The sequence below is a fragment of the Micropterus dolomieu genome, linkage group LG21, assembly GCF_021292245.1.
Source record: "Micropterus dolomieu isolate WLL.071019.BEF.003 ecotype Adirondacks linkage group LG21, ASM2129224v1, whole genome shotgun sequence".
In the NCBI taxonomy this organism is placed as follows: Eukaryota; Metazoa; Chordata; class Actinopteri; order Centrarchiformes; family Centrarchidae; genus Micropterus; species Micropterus dolomieu.
Window position 1 is genome coordinate 33,758,389 of NC_060170.1, and position 5,310 is coordinate 33,763,698.

A 5,310-nucleotide genomic window follows, 5' to 3' on the forward strand; every position below is an offset into this window, starting at 1 on the left:
GTCTACCAGGACATTTTAGAGCACTTTATGCTTCCTTCAGCAGACGAGCTTTATGGAGATGCTGACTTCATTTTCCAGCAGGACTTGGCACCTGCCCACACTGCCGAAAGTACCAAAACCTGGTTCAGTGACCATGGGATTACTGTGCTTGATTGGCCAGTAAACTCGCCTGAACCCCCATAGAGAATCTACGGGGCATTGCCAAGAGAAAGATGAAAGACATGAGACTGAACAATGCAGAAGAGCTGAAGGCCGCTATTGAACCATCCTGGTCTTCCATAACACCTCAGCAGTGCCACAGGCTGATAGCATCCATGCCACGCTGCACTGAGGCAGTAATTCATGCAAAAGGGGCCCAAACCAAGTACTGAGTACATATGCATGATTATACTTTTCAGGGGGCTGACATTTCTGTATTTAAAATCTTTTTTTTTTATTGATTTCATGTAATATTCAAATTTTGAATTTGAGGTTTTCATAAACTGTACGCAATAATCATCCAAATTATATCAAATAAAGGCTTGAAATATCTCACTTTGCATGTAATGGGTCTATGTAATATATTAGTTTCACCTTTTAGCTGAATTACTGAAATAAATGAACTTTTGCACAATGCGCAAATTATTCGAGTATTAGAGTTACTAATCCAAGTAACCAGAACACACCATGCTTCACATGAATGCACCACTGCGCAGCAGGTCAAGTACAGTTCAAGTCTCAGAGCTACAAGGTCTACATCTAATTTATTGAAGCCTCTACTAAAGCAGCACAGCAAAACTTCTAGAAAAACACTCCGGCGCTGACCTGGAGGCCTCTGCTAGTGATGTATACACTCGTCAGAAGAGTTCTTTTTTATATATCCATAGTCTTTACTGTACAGTATCATCAGGTCTGAGAGGCTGCAGTGTTTTCAGTTTGGCTGGTTGTTGACTCTTCAGGTTAATTATTGTTCCAGTAAAGTGGATTCATTTCTAAAGAGCTGGCTGAACAGGTTCTCCGTCACTTTTTAGGAAGGGGTGGGGCAAGGATAGTTAAAGTAATATAATAACATATCTAGTTACTTTAAAAACCAAGTAATAAGAAAAGTGATATTATTACTTTTTTAAGGAGTAATAAGCAACGGCGTCGGCAAGTTATTTTTGACCTTGTTTTGACTGTAGCCCCAAATGTAACTCAACAACAGCAACAAAAATATTTTCCATGTTAATATGCAATAATCTTCATGACAAAGCCTCTCTTGAAGGTCTTTAAAGAGCGGAGGCTACTCGCAATAACTCTTACATTTTGCTTGAAGTTCACGTAATCTTAGCTTGTCCGCGACTCCTGAATTGCAAAATTGTAATCAGAATATTTAAATATAAATGTTGTTGGTCAGTGTCTAGTCAATGTATTAACACAAACGGTTAACAGTCCCCGCACAGTAGTGACAGAATATCATGACACCTGATGCTCTGTGTCCTGCTGTCTCTGTCCCCCTCGCTGTGAGACTGTTTTACTGTCTCCAGGATGCTGCATCCCCTCTGCATCGAGAGGTGGCAGGTCACGCTCCGCAACTCTGGTCCGAGCTGGATTCAACCCGCGACCCTCCACTTCCCAAACTAATCCTTACAGACTGAGCTACTGCTGCCCCAACAGGTGAAAGCATGAAAGATTTCTGCGCTGGGCTAAGCCCCCAATGTTTCAAGAGCCTAGAAACGCCCCTGGTAATAAGTAAAAAGTAACTTATTACAATTTCTGAGTAACTTACCCAACACTGACCACCAGTAACTACCAGCTCTGCCTTCCACGGCTCAGTCCGGCCACAACGACAACTTTCCCTCCAACGCTCTCTCTGGACATCTCACATCATTATAATAAAACTGCTTGTTGAATGTGACTAAACATCTGAACTTCATGTGTGTGTGGATTAACTAACATGTTCTCTGTAAAGCTTTCCATAAAATGGAGGAGTTATATAAAACAAGTAGGCTACGAGCTGTAGTAAGATGTTCGTGTTAGTTATATAAACTACGCATAAATAGTAAGGAATTTTTTTAAGTCTGGTAAGTTATCTCTTTGTTGTAACAATGCTTCTTGGCAATAAATCTTTTACCACTGGAAAACCTGTTTCTTTCCCTTTTAAATGGTGCAACATTTGTAAGGAACATGCCTTTGTGTGATGAGCAGCAGAGCTGAGTGCAGGAGTGGACTGGTACAGTAATTCAGAGAGAATTTGAGAATTTCCATCCCAGGCCTAAGTTTGTGGAAAAACCCTATTTGTTGATGTAGCGGTACAAAACAAGGTACAGATTTGGCCACTATGTTCATCTGGGAACAAATTTGCAACTGTGCAACTGTGTTTGTGTATAAACATTGGGTCTAGGATATAAATAGCCATGATTGTCCAACACTAAGGTGGTGGAGGGGGGGGGTAATGAATTTGTCTCTGACCCAAGAGACCGGCATTTGGTTCCCGTGTGATAGAAAAATTAAATAAGGCAATGTTCACTTTTGCTATTTGTTTAAGTTATGTAGGTTGCGTAAGTTACAATGCTACATTGCGTTAGCTACGATGCTAAGGTTAGCTATGTTAGGTAATTTCCTGTTTTAACTTCTTTACACTGGCTCCCACTATGATTTAGAACACTTAAGGCCCCTTAATGGCCTTAATATTAAATCCTGACTATACCAAACACAGCCACAACGGTCATGCTGGTCACCAGCCTGCTCACACACTGCCGTACAGCCTGGTATCATCATAAGGCATATGAATAACACTGCAATTATTTTTGCAGAAAATTACTTTAAAATGATCAGTTCTGCTTCTGAACATTACCGACAGACTGCATTTACTGTTTGAAGTTTCTATAAAGTCTTAGTGGAGTTCACTCACCTGCTGAAAGTCTTGCCTACATGTTTTTCCTCATATCTAAATGATGACTGTGACTATCTTTCACCTGCTCATCTAAAGAATGCATTTCCTTTAAACCTTGACAGACTGAGCCGAGGAAGACTCACATCAATGTTGTCACGTAAAAAAAGTAAAGTGGTGAAACATGAAGTCTGTGTGCAGGATGACTCTTCTTTTTTTACAGAAATACAATTAGAAACTCTAACACTGAAACACTAAACAATAATACATGTTGGTCCAGTAGAACTGAGAAAGAGGAAAACTATTCTTCCTCCATGTGGATTTACACAACCTGAAATTATAGCTGAAGTCAGCACATAAAACTAAAACTGATTCTTTCTGATTGCTCTGTATAAAATCTGACTGGACTCACCAGATGTTGTCAAAATGTCTCTGCTGGAATCATCACAGGAAACTCAACTGGAGAGCAGCAAGATATCTGAATAACAGGCAAAAGTAAGGTTTACTTCTGTATATTAAAATACATTAAAGACAGGAGCGACTTTTATAACTAGTGTGATCACATAGTGTGTGTGTGTGTGTGTGTGTGTGTGGTTGTGTGTGTGTGTGTGTGTGTGTGTGTGTGTGTGGATTAACTGGACTAACTTGTTCTCTGTAAAATGGAGGACTTATATAAACCATGCAGGCTGTCAGCTGAAGTTAACTTGAGACCAACAAGGAAAGAAAGTAATAAATATGAACACCTTTCAGTTTAACTTTGACTTTATTTAATTAGAGTTATAGAACTCCTCTTTCTGGTTCTGTTTAACCAGTGAACTCTGAAATGTTTAATCCTGTTTTATCCTCTTTACACTGGCTCCCAGTATGTTTTAGAACAGATTTAAAAGTTTTACTGATTACTTTAAAGGCTCTTCATGATCCTCGGGTAAAAGTCTGTTGTCTGTTCCAGAGGCTGAAAACTAAAGTAAACAGAGTGTTTACTGACCGAGGACCTCAGGACGGCTGAGTCAGTGATCTCCTTTAAGCTCCTTCTTAAAACAACAACTTTTATTTAGTTATCAGAGAGCCTTTCCTGATTTAATCAAGTTTAAATTTTCTTTGAACTGTCTTTTATTTCCTTAAAATGTTTTCTTGTTTTTATCTGTTCTGTTTAAAACCTGATGGTTTTATGACGTCTGTTTTAGTTTTACTGCCTTAGTGAAGCACTTTGTAACGAGGACATTGAAAAGTTCTCTATAAAGATTTTCTTATTACTTAAATGTCACAGTGTTGAAAAAAACTCAGATTAAACTCAGAAACCAGCTGGAATCATCGTTTCAGATCAAAGTAAAGAAAATGTGACTGTTTGATAGCTGTATATTTCTGCTGAACACCTGAACACATTTTCCTGAAGTCACAGTTAATTATCTGAAACTGACGTTGTGTCAGATCATATTTCTGTCTCTCAGTATTTATGTTTTATATGAATATATTTTAGTTGAGTTCACTCACCTGCTGAAAGTCTTGCTGTCTTCACACCGAGACGATTAAAGTCAAAGTAAAACAGGTTCAAGAAAAAAGTACCCTAAGTGAGTAAGGCCTGAAAAACAACATGCCAGGTAAATAAATACCTACATGTTCTTCCTCATACCTGAAATAACGACTGTGATTATGTTTCATCAGCTGAAGAACTCAAACACATTTCCATGAAAGCTTGACAGACGGCTCAGAGGAAGATTCACATTAAAGTGGTGGAACATGAAGTCTGTGTGCAGGATGTCTCTCTTTATCACAACAATACAATAAAAACTCTCATTTTAAACACTGTGCAAATGTTAATTTTTTTTCAACTCTTGTAGTTGCACGGAGATATCAAGATGATTAATGACAGCACAGTTTAAAAAAAAAATGTTCGGGAGATCATTATACAATATGACATTCCTGACAGTCTGCCCATGACATATTTCAAATGATGCAAGCATTAACACAACAAACATATAAAAGGTGCAGATATTTTTAACAGAAACCTGCCATCAACTATAAGATGACACACGTGATTATGAAGAGGTGGACAAGAAAACAGGAATACAAGCTTTGTGAAGCTCAGACATGAAACAAATTTCAAGGACCACCTTTTTTCTTTTTCTTCTTCTTATCTTAAAGAGCTCATAGTACCTTACTACCCCACCAGAGCACTGCGCTCCCAGAATGCAGGGTTACTTGTGGTTCCTAGAGTCTCCAAAAGTAGACTAGGAGCCAGAGCGTTCAGCTATCAAGCTCCTCTCCTGTGGAACCAGGTTCCAGTTTGGGTTCAGGAGGAAGACACCATCTCCACATTTAAGAGTAGGCTTAAGACTTTCCTCTTTGATAAAGCTTATAGTTAGGGCTGGCTCAGGTGAGTCCTGAACCATCCCTTAGTTATGCTGCTATAGGCCTAGACTGCCGGGGGATTTCCCATGATGCACTGAGCTCCTCTCTCC

The 5,310-nt window shown here is 39.1% G+C and overlaps 1 long non-coding RNA gene across 1 annotated transcript; it reads right to left on the reverse strand.

Annotated features, from left to right (window-relative positions):
- Positions 1-3,263: 3,263 nt before the first annotated feature.
- Positions 3,264-4,621, reverse strand: LOC123959706. Its single transcript, XR_006822380.1, has 3 exons — positions 4,482-4,621; positions 4,343-4,361; positions 3,264-3,329 (listed from the first exon to the last, which is right to left on the reverse strand). It is a non-coding gene; the product is annotated as an uncharacterized LOC123959706 (long non-coding RNA).
- Positions 4,622-5,310: the final 689 nt, after the last annotated feature.